Raw genomic sequence first — 17558 nt, forward strand, 5'->3', positions numbered from 1 at the left:
TGTGGTTAGAGTCTTTTGTTTGATAGACTCTTCCATGCAACTTTAGAGCATTTAGTTGCTTTTGAAATCTACTAAATATATCAGTGAGAGACTCACTATCTTCACAGTGGAAATGCTCATATTGATGAATCAGTGGCTGCATCTTGTTCTCCCTTACTTGCTCAGTACCATCACAAATAATCTAAATTTTGTCCCAAACCTCTTTGGCTATTTTACAGTTAATGATGTTATCAAACATATCACCATCAACTCCATTGAACAATATATTCATGGCCTTCTTATCCTTCCTGACTTGCTCAATATCAGGGTCTGACCATTCATGCCTAGGTTTTGGAATAGATGGCTCATTGCCAGTTGCAGCTCTCATTGGTACATGAGGACCTCTCTCTATGCAGTCCACATAGGCCTCATCTTGTGAAATAAGATATAGGTGCATCTTCACCTTCCAGTGGTGATAATTATCTTTGTCCAAAAATGGGATCTTTACTCCAACATCCTTTTTGTTCATCTTGTTCTTTCTTGTGATCTTTTTACTCTTTGTTCTTTAAGAGCTTGCTATGATACCAATTGTTACTCCCTAACAATATAATAAGAATTACAGAAGGGGGGGGGGGTTGAATATAATTCTGGCTACTTTTTCAAATTTAAAGAATGTTCTAACTTGATAAATATAACAGTGTTTGATTGGCAATGGTGCGGAATAAAAGAGTGATAGAAATTAAAACACTAAGTAATAAAAACACAAGCTTTTAAAACTTTCTAATGGATTTGAAAGTATCCACCAGATATATATATGTATATCAGTTGAGAACCCTGTGAAGATTTGAATAGCTCACAGCTGCTTTACAAGTTTGAACGAACAAAACTATAGAGAAATGCTTACAGAATACAGCTTGATATGTTTCTCTGAAAATAAGATTGCTTAGTTAATTGTTCTACTTACTATACCTGGTTTATATATCACCAAGTTACATGACAATAAGACAAGACAATAAAATAAAATTTATCTACTCTTAAATCATGCTGCTTCATTACTCTTTCCAATATCTTTGGCTGTCTTCACAATTGCATGGAAATGGTAATGCTTCTTTGTTCTCTAACACTTGCAATTAGGCTGCCACATTCCATTTGCAAACACCCAACGCATGTGACTGTGTTGTCACTGTCAACAACTATTTGAATTAGATCATCCGTCAGGATATTGTTGATCATCCGTCGGGAGCTTTTGTTGATCATCCGTCGAGAGGCTTTGTGAACTATCCGTCATGAGCCTTTTCTGTCACTTGACTCCATTTCATTTATACTGAATTACAAGACATCTTATATTTACAATTAGTCACCCTCTTCTGTATATCAACTAGTAGTCAACATGACTTATATACTCCTATAGAATCTACACATTGTTGCTTGCAAAAATATGCTACAATCTTATTGTTACATAAGCTACACTTTTGATGGATGTCAAATTGTCATCCGTCGGGACTATAAAGTTCATACGTCGGGACTATATTAGATCATCCATCGAGAGCTATAAATTTTCACTAAGTTAAATCTACTAAGGTGTTTTGGTTAACTTATCATCAAGTTCACAACATATTCCCAACAATAAGAGAATTATACTACGACCAAGAAAATCTTGAGAATTATAATTTCATAACTCATAACCAAGTATGAGCACTGGAAATGGTAATGATTTATGATAAGCGGAATTATTCAATGTAGCATTTACGGGAATTGATTTAAACGTACGTGAACGAATGCGATATAATGTAGGATGGAAAGGGATCAAGTGATAACCTAGGAAAATTAAGTATTTTTAAATTTATCCAACAAGTAATTAATTAGAAATCTAGTTACAAAATAATTAAATAACAAATTTCAATAAACATTAATTCAAGGAGCTTATCATGCAAGCTTTGATAAATGAGACACCTAGCTAACCCTAGCCTTTCAAAATAAGATGCATCTTGTCCTACACACTTTATATTCACAAGAAGCCTATTTCCACCACATTTCCAAGAAGCAAGCAAGGCAATTATCTCTCTCTCCAAAAACTCAATGCTAATTTTCAAGAACACCATGGAAAGAAAATTTCATATCTCATGATCTACTCATTCAAAAATCACTAAATTTTAACCAAAGCTTACTCATATCATTTACAAGGTACGTTCAAAATTTCATGGCAATTGGATTAGCATAGCATAGTTAGATCCTTGCTCAAAATTGGTGGTGAATAGTAACTCCGAAAATCTCTTTTTGTTTTCTTGATTTTCATAGCATGATTTAGAATCCTTAAGCATAACCAATCCCTCCCAAGGTTCAACCACAAATAATAGGACCTCCCAAGCTACCAAGAAAGGTATAAACCTTCATCCAAACTTTGTTTAAGTTTTAAGTTTCAAGAAAAGAAAGGATCTTGGATATAAGTATGGTTTTGATGATTGATTTGATATTATCTTGATGTTTAGTTAATTAGTTTAAAGGTTGATGATTGTTTCCTCAAGAACATAATGTTCTTGAGAGGATTTAGTGTTGAGATGATTATTTGATGATTGTTGATGGTGCTATAATGATTTAAAACGTAAACAAAACTCAGATTGTAATCGAAATCTCGTTAAAATGAACAAAACTCAAAAACTGCCAATGTTATGAGGATCGTTTAGGCACTTGAATCGCTTAATTTCAATTTACGGATCAAAAGTTATGACCGTTTTAGTAAAAGTAATTTACAGGACAAAAACTGCTACAAATTACGAACTTTGTAAATAGAAATGATCGACTTAAAAATATTTAAAAATAAGGAAATATTTATAGAGAGTAATAAATATATTTTATTAACTTCCATTAAAAATTTCAAGTAAAAATATTGATTTTCAATTATATAAAAATGTCGGAGCCGAGGTCGCGCGGAGTGCGAACATTAAAAACAACCCCTGTTAGAAACTGCTACTTCGGGATTTTCACCCCTGTTACCAGAAAACCATTAGCAAATTATGTGTTCTAAATTTTGTCTAAATCGTGCACGCAAAAACGGTGTGTCAATTGAGTTAACGGTTTGAGAGATATCAACATTTTAGTGAAAGCGGTTTGAATAGTAAAACTCCGTAGTTAACCGAACTTTTAAAATGCGTTTCACATATTTAAACTCATTTAATCGAAATGGAACTTTTATGATGAATATTACAAGCACTCAAGAAGCTCCTCGAGGTGGTTTCGTATTAAAATATTAATTTTAATGATTTATTAAAAATGTTAGAGTGCGAGTCACGTCATATTAACATTCGGTAAAGTCAACTCTAGAAGACCACTTTGACCTTCCGTTTCGACCAATGATTGATACTTATTTGAGTCGGTAGAATATTGAAAATTATGAAGTATTGAACTTATTAGAAATATAAGTTGGTGATGAGAGTAGGAATACTTATTAAGATTATGATGTTTGTTGATTAGAAAACCCAGAACGAGAGGAAGTCGGGAAACGTATCTTGGACTTCAGGCAAGTTTTCAAACCCTACCTTTTTGAAACTGTTGTGTTGTGTTTGTTTTCAAATAATGTCGATATATAGATGATGATATATTTATGATGTTTTACAAATTATGTTATATAAAATTATACGATATGCTAATAATTTTGGTATATGTTTATTATCGAATTTCAATCGATAACGCTAGAGAGTAACGTTGTATATATGAGGAGTATATTTTAGGCCGAGGATCGGTTAGTATAGTTTTATGAAAACCCGGAAGTATTCCAGAGGTGTTTAATTTAAGGATATTAATGTTATATTAGAGTGTGACGTATAAGTTGTAAGACCGAGAGTCGGTCAGGTTTTACAAAGTATAAACCCGGGAATCATCCCGGAGATGTTTTGGACGATTAAAAGTCCGTACTTGTTTTATCCCAAGGGACTCGGTGTCCACTTGTGAAGTATTAAATACCTCGAATATATTTAAAATGATTTCCAAAGATCGTATTCCCTCAACTACATTTAATTACTTGAGCAACGAATATTATTTTAAGTTATTCATTCAATATAGGAGAAGTATTCTCCAACGATTATTTATTTCAAACTTGATTATGTATATTATTAAAGATTACTTTAATTATTTAAATATAAATTAGTTGGGGAATATTATTTCAAATATTTTTTAAAAACATAATCATTTGAGGTCTAATTATTTAATAATTATTATTTAATTATTAATTATTTATTTAATGATTTAATATGATTTAAAAATTATAAAACCTATTAAAAAATACTCCTGGATTTCAGAAAATCATACGAATACTTTCAGATCGTCGATGAATTTATCCCGACTTACTTTAAATATTTTGACTATAGTTTTAAAGAAACCCTGTTAGGAAATGAGTAACACACCGGGGGGTGAATGTGTTTTACTGTTTTTGGGCTTTTCTTGAATGTTTATGGTTGAACAAAGTAAATTAAATCTTGTAGTAAAATATGTTCATGCAGAAATTAAGCTTGCATAAAATAAAGAACATAAATCTTCAAAACTCACATAATTAGGCATGTAAAGATCTTGACATTCTCAATAAATATAATGACTTATCGAGATCTCTAATGCTCTAGTGAATCTGACTTATAGAGGTCTCTGAGTTCTCGAATGAAACTTTAGCTTGTCGAGATCTCTCAGCATCATGTCTTCACTTTGTCTTGTCGATAACTTAGAGTTCTCTAGTGAATTTTGACTTATCGATATCTCTGAGTTCTCTAGTGGACTTTGACTTATCGATAACTCAGAGTTCTCTAATGAATGTAGATTTGTCGATAACTCTGAGTCCTCTAGTGAAAAAATGACTTGTCGATATCTCCAATCTTCATGTCTTCTTGACTTGTTGATATCTCTCTGAGTTTTCTAGTAGCTTTCCTGACTTCTCGATAAGTCATTTTGAGTTCTCGAGTGACTTCTCTATAACACTAAATCTGTGACTTGTAAAGATCCTGACTTAGAGTATTTTTATCCAAACAGATTTATTCAACTCCAAGCTTCTTCAAAATTTTTCTGAGGCATGATCTTCTTGATCTTCTTCCAGATAGAATCCTTAGGCTTGATATTGTTTCGGGAAAAAGACTCCAGTCTGCTCCTTTGTATTTTTACAAACTTTAAGTGTTAGAAGTACAAAATATAAATTAAGATAACAATACAACTTACTTAGGGTAGACAAAATGTCTTAGTCTTGTTAAAGTACAGGCATGTTTTATACAACAATCACCCCCAATTTGTGAGAAGATTGCTTAACACAAATTCATGTTTGTTAACAAGACTAACCCCAAGTTTAAAATGATGTATAATAACATTTATACACAAAGCTTGATGAAATTACAACTTTTTTTTAACATAAAATTTACAAGATTCAATGGTTACAAGTATCAGGTAAAGACAGTTTTTGTGTTTGCTTCTTCTCTAAGTTGATCCTTTAAGTAATCAAGAAGTTCAAGTTCTTCTATAATAGGTGTTCCACTTAGAGCTTCTATATTTTTTGTCTTGTTGCTTTAGGATAACCACTGTCTAGAAATTCTATGCCGAATCTTGAGAATCCACCAGCTTTGATGTTTAGAAATCTTCCATGCTTGGAAATTCTGCTCATTCCTTTTGCTTTCAACTCTTTAGATCTTTTTATGTACATATTTATTTCTTCATCATGCCTCCTTCTTCTTTCTTCAGCTTCAGCCTCATTTCTTTTCTTTGTTTCCTCCCTTTTAATCAACCATTCAGCTAGAGCTGATCTCCATGTCATTGTAGCAGTATTCTGGTCCTTTAACAAACTTATCACTCTCTTAATTTCTGTGGGAGACAAAGAATCCATTAAGTTTTTGCCAAGAATAGTGAATGTACCATCTTTACAATAAATTCTAACTTCTCTCAGGAATACAATCCAGACTAACAATTCTCAGCTAGATGTTGGAAATAGTCTTCATCTAAGGTGCACCAATTTAGAGGTAGAAAGTTAGATTCTTTAAAGCAATTCTAGATGGCCCTTTTAGTGACTTCTTCTTTCTTTGTATACTTGACTTTCTTAGATTTTTTCCCAATAGATTTGTGCTTGAATTTTAGTGAAGGTTTGGCTAAAGGTAGGGTTGTCATTTTCTTGAGATTAGTTTGGCTTGAGGTGATTGGAATTTTTAGGAAGGAGTTGGCTGTTTGTTTGTACAGAAATTTTGTCTTTGAGATTTGAGGTGGTTTGATGTTTAAGATAATTGATGTTTTAGGTTAAGCTGAGGTTTGAGCTATTTGTGTTTGGATTTTAGGGTTTGATGTGGTTCTGAGCCATCATGAAGCTTTTTGCTTCTCTTCTCACTTCTTCTCTTCTTTTCTTCATCTTTCTTGTCATCCTCCTTCTCCTTCTCTCCACTCTTGTTGCCAGATGGCTTACTGGATTGACTTGGATTTGATCCAGAAGGATTTTGATCATCTTTCTTTTGCTCATCATCATCCAAATCATCCTTATTGATCTGTGTTTTGGGCAAGCTGGCTTCTACATTATCCAGATATCTCCTTAGTAGCTTTATCATTTCCATATAATCATTATTCTTGTTCTTCTTAGTTTTTAAAGAAGTTCCAAGGATCATGATAAGCTTCTTGTTACTAATGACACACTGTTTGGGGATATTGAAATGTTTGAATTATTTAGTGTTTGGACAGATGTATGCTAGACTCTTGCTTGGCTGTAGATATACTTCAGGAAAGGCAGCCACTTGAGCATCTCTCAAATTAGTTAATAGCATGGTATCTTCACGAGTTACAACTTTAACTTTTTTGATGAAGATATCTAACTCAGATTCCCTCCTTGAGATAAGGTAATTTAGGGACACATGCATACATCTGTCTGTCCCTGTGTCATTTGCATTGATCATTATTCTCTTGTGCAGAAAGTTGTCCTGATTGACCATGATCACTCTTATGAAATTAATTGTCTTGTCCAGGGCCTTTTTGTATGTGAACTGATTGTTGTTGAGAGATGCTTTTAAGGCTTTGAGTAATTCATCAAACTCTCTGCTTAGACTAGGTCCTTCAACAGCCCTAATAAGTCTCTCCATGTCAATATCAACTTCTTTAGACAATTTCTTTTCAGTACCCTGGACTTGTTGAGATGACTTTGATTGTGCCAATCTAACCTCTATCTCCCCCTTAGTCTTGTTCACAGGCATGAGGAGGGGAGTAGGAATTTCAGGCCTTACTTGTTCAGGTAGAGAAGGTAGTGGTATATTGAGTTTGGCCATGATGGCTCCTAAAGCTATAGAATTTTTCATTTGAAGATGCTTATGGGAGTCCACCAGAGTTTGGAAATCTGTTTGTTGGCTCTTGACAAGAGATATCAAGGCCTGAACTTGTGCAGTGAGAGAAGAGTTGGAGTCTTGCAATATTGTGACTTGACCTTTTAGATACTGAATTTGTAGATTTGTTGAAGTGCATCCAGGCTGATAAGAGCTGCTAAATGTGCTAAAGTGTTCTTCTAAGCTTGTTTGATCCCGTCCATTAGCAAAGCTGAAGGCTTATATCTGCTCTGGTGAAGTTGATCCAGCTGGACCTTGGTCTCATTTGAGTGAGTAATTTGTTGCTGGACCACTATATGGAGATTGATGAAAGATAGTTTGAGGTTTTTGACTTCCTTCTCAATAGAGGCAAGATCCATCCTAGACATTTGCTCAGTAAAATGCTTGAATTTAGTAGAGATCTGCTCTTGAGATGGTATGATCTTGTCTATTTTCTCATTCACCAGTTTTCTGATTCTGTCTTTATGGCCAGTAAGCTTGATTTCAAGAGCCTTACCAAACAAATGAAATGCTTTGAGCTGATCTTTGTCTACATCTATAATGGCATCATAGACAGCTTCTGGACTCATGTCTTTTGCATTGCTGCCCGAGACAGTAACATACTCTTCTCTGAATATGGCCAGAACTTGATTCATCTCCATGGCAAAATCATCAGATAGCCATGCATCCACATTTCCATCTTGCTCAACATTATTGAAAAATTTCTCCTTTTGCCCCTCAACCTCTTCATTGTAAGCAAGCATGATAGCTTGATAGTCCTAGTTTCTCATATTTGAAGTTAGGAGATGTTGTAAAATGTTGGCTAGTCCAGATATCTGCTCTACTAGTAGGTCATCTATAGAAGCTGGTTGAGAAGCAGATTCTTACAGCCACTGAGAGAGTATGTGAGGTTATTGAGGTTGTGAGGTGGATGGTTCATCAGAAACACCTGTGACTGGGGTCACACTTGGACTCACATATTGCTATGTGGTTTTGACAGTATGTTGTTCTTGACTTGTAATGGGAACCTCCAACTGAATTGGAGGGGATTTGACTGGGTTATTGTCATGTACACCAGCCTCAAACCCTTGTGTGTCTTGAAACACACTAGCACTTGAATGTGCTATACTTTCCTCCCCTAAGACATGATCATGGGAAATTGTACTTCTAGCTTCAACTGCCAAGCCAGTTTCTGCTAGAGTTGTGAGGGGAGTTGTCCCTACTTGAGGAACCTCCAATTGAATTGGAGAGGATTTAGATAGCTCCCCCTCAGGAGTACTACCCTCAAACCTTTCAGTTTGTGAAGACTATTTTGCACATGAAGGTGCATTAGAAGTATCCATGGGGTCTTCAGTAAAAACTGATGAATACCCTATATTTGTGATGGTGTCATCAAGGTCTACCCAGCATGTAGCCTCTCACCATCTAAATGGAGTGTGTGGGTGGTGAGGAAAGCTTCTTGAGCTAAGTCACTTGATTTTTGTTGCACTTGAGAAGTAGATTCAAGTGTAATTGAAATAGAAGAAATTTGAGTCATAAGAATTTGGTGCTCAGTTCTGAGTGTTGGAAGCTCCCCCTAAATGAATGAGGGAGCTTTAAGAGATGTGCCATCACTGTGTGTGCCTTCCTTATTTATCCTACCATACACTTGAATTACTTCTTGTGCAGGCTGTGCAGACTCACTACTGGTTAGTTTAACAACTACATTCTGTTAGGAGGATGCAGAGGTGGCTAGAGTGTTCAGCTCAGTTTGTTTACTCCTTTTGGATCTCTTGACCAAGGGTGACTCTTTTTCAACTATGTCCTCACTACTCGTAGTTATTACAGTTAAGGTTGCCCCATTTCTCTTTTTTTTACTCACCTCATCATTTTGAGAAGATGAAGTAGTTGGTTGCCTAGCTTCTAAAGGTTTTGAAAGAATGGTTGCAGCTTGGGAAGATCCCTGTTGGTGTTCCTGTGCTTGTACTTCCAAAGGTTCAGGGATCATAGTTGAGCTCGATTGTATGTTAGATCTCATGTCAAGCATAGAATAAGGGTAAGTCCTAAACCTCTCCAACATAAATGGAGTAATTTTCAGACTTACATTTACCTTATTCTTTGTAGTAAGTGATCCAAATATTATTTTGGACACTTGCTTACAATTGCCTATTTTTGTGCTATCTATTCCATTCAGTAAGTGTATGTCCACCACTTTATGATTTAAAGTGGACATAATAAATCTAGGGAAGAAAATTTCCTTACCTCTAGCTGACAAGGCATTGTTTTCCTAGTTGCGAGCTCTTCTAGGATCAACATACCAACATTCAAGTGTCTGTTGTGGGCAATTAAATACACCAGCTTTTGCACAACACTTGAGATGTTGTCATATCCTGTTTTTCTGCAAGTAAAGGCCCTTACCACAGAGTCAAAGATGAAAGACCACTCCTTCCTCAGATGGGTCATGTTTAAGCTTGACATGTTGATTCTCCCACCATAGTTGATGAAGTCCATGAACTCAGTCAGTTCATCAGGAGTTGGTACCTCTACCAGATTCTCAGTTGGCAGCCCCAAAGCTCTATTCACATCTTTGTCATTGAATTCTATTAGTTGGCCTCCAATTGTGCATGTCATTACCATAGAGAGAGAGTTGTTATTTACATCAGTCCTCAGTAGTCCAGAATTCATGCAGCACATCTAGATACAGTACTGGATTTGCAGTCAAAGCACCTGCAAGATAGGTCCAGCCAACAGTTTCACAAACCCCTTGAAAGTATCAGGGGCTTGGTTTGCATCAGTAAAAGCAAGATAATTGGTTCCTTTCTATGGGATAGATGTTCTTGTAACATATAGAGCCATTGTTAATTGATGAGAATGAGTGGTTAAGAATTTTTTTTGAGAAAGGATGAAAAATGACATAGAAATCGGTTTTGGATTTAAAGCTAAGTCACTTTAGATCTCAAAAGTTGTAAATAGGTGTGTGTATCGAGAAGTCTGGGTATTTATAGTAAAAGCAGATGACTTGTCGAGCACTCAAAAATAGACATTTGGAGTTTGCTTGTCGAGAAGTTATTTTTAAGAGTTGAAATACATATCGAGAAGTCATTTTAAATTACTCTTATAGAGAACTAAAAAATTGACTTAACAAGATGTCAAATAAATAACCAGTTTGTCCAAAAATGGACTGAATTAATTCCAACTTTAATTTGAATAATTTTCAAAGTAAAGGTAGAATAAGTTTTCCAAAAGTATTTTACCAAAATAATTATTATTAAATTATTTCAGTTATGAGTTAGTGATAAGTCAAAAATTGTACTTGTAGAGAACTCTGTGAATTATCACTACTCGAGAACTCTATAAGGACTTATCGATAAGTCATTTTCAAGCCCATCGAGAAGTCACTCGAGAAGTTAGTAAATTGACTTGTCGAGAACTCACTCGATAAATCCTAAAATTACTTGTCGAGAAGTCACTTAGACTTATCGAGAACTCAGTTCTCTATATACTTTTGATTATTGCAATTCTGCCTTGTGTTAATTTTACATATTAAGGATGTAAATTAACAATTGAGCAGTTTACTTAAAATTTTAAAAAAATCCAAGTTTATTTGAATTTGAAAAACTAAATATACAGAGATTTCTGAAATATTTATAATTCATATTTAGTTAATTTTCAATTAAATTAAATTAATTTTAATTTACTAGAAATTAATCTGCTGCAAGACATTAGCTGAGTTCTTGCCTTAGGATGAAGAATTAAGCATTCCAATTTCACCTATAAGTCTAGTAAAAGTTACTTCATCCAAAGATTTATTAAAAATGTGAGCTAATTGTTTTTCTGTTGGAACAAAAATGAGCTCAACGGTACCATTTGTAGCATGTTCTCTAATAAAATGGTACCTTAAATCAATGTGCTTTGTCCTAGAATGATTAACTGGATTAGCTATTATAGATATAGCACTAGTGTTGTAACACATGATAGGAATTTTGTGTAACACTAGGCCATAATCCATTAGCTGATTTCTAATCCAAAGCACTTGAGCACAACAACTTCCTGCAGCTATGTATTCAGCTTTAGTTGTAGAAGTTGATACAGATTGTTGTTTCTTGATATACCAGGATACAAGTCTTTGCCCAAGAAATTGACATCTTCCACTGGTACTCTTTCTGTCAACCCTGCATCCAGCAAAATATGCATATGTGTAACCAACAGCTTCAAAACCAGTTCCCTTAGGATACCATAATCCCAAGTTAGGAGTTCCCTTTAAATATCTAAAAATCCTCTTTATAGCCATCAAATGTGATTCTTTTGGATTGGCTTGAAATTTCCACATCAGAAACACTATCAAAGTTGAGGTTTTCAAATGTAAGGGCTTCAACTTCATTATCATCAAGGCATTACAAGCCTGGATACTTGTCATCATTGAAAGTCACATTTGTGCTCTCCATAATCTTCTTTTGAATAATCACATAAACTTTGTAGGCTGTTCTTTCCAGTGAATATCCCAGAAAAAATGCTTCAAAAACCTTTGAGTCAAATTTTCCCACATATTTAGAGTTGTCATTCAAAAAGTAACACTTGCTTTCAAACACATGAAGATGCTTCACAGTAGGTTTTCTTTTAGACATGATTGAGGTGTTCTAGCAGCTGAGAATTTTTGACCAATGCCTTTGCTTTGCAGAATTCACTCAATGTTACATTTCTTAATTCTGTTCCACTGTTACTTCCCAATCTTTTCACACAATTGTAGTCTTCAGCCTATTTTTCTATCTTCTAGATGTGCTATGGCGCCCTAAAATCCGGGGTCAGGGATCTCGAAGGCCACGCCATCTCAGCCACTATAAACCACATACCTCGCATCACAATATATAAATACTCACATTTTACGACCCCACACTTATCACACACACACTTACAGGTTATTGTCTTGGAAACGAACCATTAATTACTAGATTAAATTAAACCACAAAGTGATAATTATTACAACCAAAAAGTAAGTACGTCTTACCGAGGAATAACCTTTAAGTAAGGCTAGTCCTTCAGCCAAATATTTGTTTCTTATTCATTACCTTACATAGCCATACTTATAAATAAGTCGGACTAAAAACAACTGAAAATCAATCCAGCTTATTCGGTCTACCTGTGGTACAACACCAAACAACCTACGGAACAGCTGGCCGTTTCCTACCAGTTTCCTGGCTGTGTGTCTCATGGTAGGCATCTTGATTCACTGTTGTGTTGCGTCAATTTAAGGAAACAAGTGTGAGCTATAATGCCCAGCATAATAATGTACAGTATAAAATGACTGAATAATAAACTCAAGTAAAACATCATATTTGATAATTATATTTTATTCAAAAATAGTTCTCCTTGGTGATACACACATTCTTATGAAAAAAAAAATTCTTTAATGGATTATTATCCTGCGAATACCTTAATGGTAAACCCAACACCTAGGCTTGGGTTACGTTATTGCGTCACAATTCCAATTGGAAGAATAGGACATTCACTGGAGCCAACGCATACGATGATCAGTCATAATACAGAAATAGTAACCTTTTCTACATGTAGATGGATGATTCCCTTTTTATTATTGGTTATCACCCTGGCCATATTCGGGCCATTTCTGTGTGCATCCCTCTCAGGTACACACTTTGTGTCTATGCCTCTCAAGACACAGTTTTAAATCCATCCCTCTCAGGTACGCATACTCAACATATTTATCAGTATATAAGATACCTTCTCATGTGGTAGTAAATTGGTAGTCTCCCTAGTCCACGACGTACTGGATTCTACCCCTCCTTTTCCTTGTAAGAATCATATCATATATCTGGAACTTATATTATTCCCCAAGCATATTGATTGTTGATGGATTCTACGGTTTTCTAATCGCGTAGTCTCGACTCCGATATTTATAAAATTGAAAAATCATTATTTTTACTTAAAACTTTTATGGAAGTTAAGAAACTCAATTTACTACTCTCTGTAAAAATTTCATGATTTATGAATATTTTTAAGTTGATCCTTTTTATTTACAAGGTTCGTAATTCGTAGCAGTTTTTATCGCGTAAATCACTTTTAGGAAAAGGGCATAACTTTTGATCCGTAAATCGGAATCAAGTGATTCAAGCGCCTAAATGATCCTTATAAAATTTTCTATCATAATCAAGGGTTATCTTTCAAGAAACTATATTTTACATATTCGGAATTTTCTACAGAAAATTAAAGTTACATTTTGTTCATTTTAGCGAGATTACGGTTACGATCGGAGTTCCGTTTATGCCTTAATTCTTTATACTACCACCCACAATCAACATATCATCATCACCACACTAACTCCTCTCAAGAACATCATGTTCTTGAGGCAACAACAATCAACCTTAAATCTACTTAGCTAAACATCAAGATTACAACAATACTTCCACCAAAACTAGGTTTACAACTATGTTCTAAAAGAATCTTGAACTTAAATTTTAAATAAGGTTGGGTCAAATATTTATACCTTTCTTGAGAGCTAGAGATGTGTTCTTGATGATGGTGAAGTATTGGGAGTGCTTAGTATATTTTTTGGATCCTAAAACAACCACTAAAATCAAGAAACCAAAGAAGAGTTACTATTCACACTATTCACTATCATCTTTGTTAAATTTATTTCACTAATCAAAACTTGATAAAAATAGTTCAAAGATTTATCTTACCTCAGCTTGGTTGGTATGAAGCTTGAGAATTAATGGTAGGATTTATCCATAGCTAGAGCTTGATGATTTGATTTTCATTTTCTTGTTTTCTATGAAAGGGCCGAATGAAGCTTTGGGAGAGAGAGAGAGAAATTTTGTGTTTCTTCTTGGGAGCTTCTTGAAAATAATTCTTGTGATATCTTTTATTTGATTTTTATTCTCTAGTTTAGATCCTAGGATTTTATTCTTGTTGCCTAATCCTTGGACAATACTAGCTAGCCTTCGTAGTTTAGAAGCTATGCTCTTTAGCTTACTATTTGCTAGCCCTTGGTTGATCATCCTATATCTTAGCTGACTATTTGATAAATTAACCATGGTTACTTTTCTACCATGGTTAGTTAGTGCGTTATGTTTATTTAATCGTTTACGCGCTCACTCGGTCGCTTAAACGTTTTCGTAATAATTTCTCATAAACGGTTCGCGACGTAAATCCTTTCGTATTTAATCCTTATATTTTGAATTATCACACTTGGATATAAATCCGTAGGGTTTTAAATTCGTAATTATATTATGATTCCCGTAATCCTCGATGATTCGTAATTATGATCATTTTTTAAAGTTCGTTTTCTTCGAAAACTAATAGCGTTTACATGCACTCATTTGGTACGTATAATCATAATATCAACTCCCAAACTCATTTTCTCATGCACTACATAGTGTGGGCTAAAAAGTTTTCCCCGTCAGTCAGGGTTACTATTCATTAAACGTTTTTTATAAGGTCTAAAAAATTCGAGTTATTACAGTCTTCCCCTCTAACAAGGATTCCGTCCCGGAATCAATTAGAAAATAAGTGGGGATATCTATTCCTCATTGCATCTTCAAGTTCCTAAGTTGACTCTTCGACATTTTAATTCCTCCACAAGATTCTAACCATCTTCACAGTCTTGTTCCTCAATACTTGTTCTTTTTGGTCCATTATCATTACTGGCTGCTCAATGTAGGTCAGGTATGGTTGTAAATCTACCTGCTCGTATTCTATTACATGTCGCGTATCTGCGTGGTACTTCCTCAACATGGACACGTGGAACACGTTGTGCACCTGTTGCAGATTAGGAGGCAAGGCGAGCTCGTAAGCTAGAGGTCCTATTCTCCTCAAAATTTCAAAGGGTCCTATGAATCTGGGACTTAGCTTCCCTTTCTTTCCAAATCTTATCACTCTTTTCCGCGGAGATACCTTCAACAGCACTGAATCCCCTACTTCATACTCTCTATCTTTTCTGGTCTGGTCGATGTACTTTTTTAGTCTGTCTTGAGCTGCTACCAGTCTCTTCCTGACGAGTTCCACCATTTCTCTGGTTTTTTGGACTAACTCGGGTCCTATTATCTTGTGTTCTCCAACATTATCCCAACATAGGGGAGAGCGACATCTCCTTCGGTAAAGAGCTTCATACAGAGGCATTCCTATGTTAGCGTGATAGCTATTGTTGTAAGCAAATTCAATCAGGGGTAAGTGGTCATTCCAATTTCCTTTAAAGTTGATGGCATACACTCGTAACATATCTTCTAGGGTCTGAATAGTCCTTTCGCTTTCCCCATCAGTCTAGGGGTGGTAAGCGGTACTCATGTTTAGTCTAGTGCCTACACATTCTTGGAAGCTTCTCCAAAATCGGGAATTAAACCTTGGGTCTTGATCTGACACTATGGAAATAGGAATGCCGTGTCTTACTACAATTTCCTTCAAGTAGATATCCACCAGCTTGTCTACAGTGTACCTTTCGTTGATTGGTAGGAAGTGCATGAACTTGGTCGGTCTATCTATGATAACCCATATAGCAACGTGATTAGCCTTTATCCTTGGTAGGCCTGTCACAAAATCCATGTCTATATGCTCCCATTTCCATTCCGGAATTTCCAGGGGCTGTAATAGTCCACTCGGTCGCTGGTGTTTAGCCTTCACTCTCTGGCATGTCAAGCACTTGCTGACCCATTCTACTACTTCTCTCTTCATATTAGGCCATTAATAATATTCCTTAAGGTCACGGTACATCTTCGTACTTCCTGGGTGGATTGAATATATGGAGCTATGCCCTTCGTGTAACAGTTTGTCCTTTAATTCTTGCACATTTGGAATCCAAATTTGGGACGCATACCTCATGATCCCTTTCTCGTTCTTCTCGCATCTCACTTCCTTACGAGTCAATGTTCCTCTTTCTTCACTCATCTTCTTTTCCTGACATACTCGTATCTTTTCAATCAGTTCCAGCACTAGCTTAATCTTAAATAATCCTTCTGTTCCTTTACCGGTCATCCTCACGTCAATTTCCATTTTTTGAAATTCTTTAATTAATTCCTCAGATGTCATTATCATTTTGAGTATTTCCTTCCTACTAAAGGCGTCAGCCACCACATTGGCTTTACCCGGGTGATACAAAATTTCACAGTCGTAGTCCTTAATCAACTCTAACCATCTCCCCTGTCTCATGTTTAGCTCTTTCTGAGTAAAAATATATTTGAGGCTCTTGTGGTCTGTGTAAATCTCGCATTTCTCACCGTACAGGTAGTGCCTCCAAATTTTCAGGGCAAATACTATGGCTGCTAATTCAAGATCATGCGTTGGGTATCTGATCTCATACTCCTTTAATTTCTGAGAGGCATACACGATAACCTTTCTGGGTTGCATAAGCACACATCCTAGTCCTTTATACGATGCATCGCTGTATATCACAAACTCTCCCTTTCCATCGAGAAGAGCGAGTACTGGTGCTGACACCAGTCTCCTTTTCAGTTCCTGAAAGCTTTCCTCACATTTCTTTGTCCATACAAACTTTTCTGCTATCCGGGTAAGTCTAGTCAGTGGGCCGGCTATCTTAAAAAAGTCTTGCATGAATCTTCGGTAATATCCTGCTAAACCCACAAAACTCCTAATCTCTGTTGGGGTAGTTGGTCTTTCCCAGTTGGATAACGCCTCTATCTTGGCGGGGTCAACTAAAACTCCTTTGCTACTCACCACATGCCCTAAAAACTAAACTTCCCTTAACCAAAACTCATATTTCGAGAACTTGGCATATAATTTCTCATTCCTCAAGATTTCTAAGACTATCCTCAAATGTTCTGCATGTTCTTGCTCTGTCTTTGAGTAGATTAGAATATCGTCTATAAAAACTATCACACATATATCTAGGTACTTTTTGAACACTCTGTTCATCAAATCCATAAAGGCTACGGGTGCATTGGTTAGCCTAAATGACATGACTAAGAACTCATAGTGTTCATGCCTAGTGTGAAAAGTAGTCTTCGGTATATCCTCAAGTTTGATTTTTAACTGGTGATATCTTGTCCTCAAATCTATTTTGGAAAAATGTACAGTACCCTTGAGTGGGTCGAATAGGTCATCAATCCAAGGGAGACGGTACCTATTATTAATAGTCAGCTCATTCAACTCTCGGTAGTCTATGCATAATCTCATACTACCTTCCTTTTTCTTTACAAACAGTACTGGTGCTCCCCATGGCGACATACTGGGTCTTATCATCCCATTATCTAATAACTCTTGCAGTTGAGAAGCTAGTTCCTTCATCTCTATTGGGGCTAGCCGATAAGGGCCTTAGACACTGGTGCTGTCCCTGGT

This window comes from Apium graveolens, chromosome 4, assembly GCF_009905375.1.
Source record: "Apium graveolens cultivar Ventura chromosome 4, ASM990537v1, whole genome shotgun sequence".
Lineage (NCBI taxonomy): Eukaryota > Viridiplantae > Streptophyta > Magnoliopsida > Apiales > Apiaceae > Apium > Apium graveolens.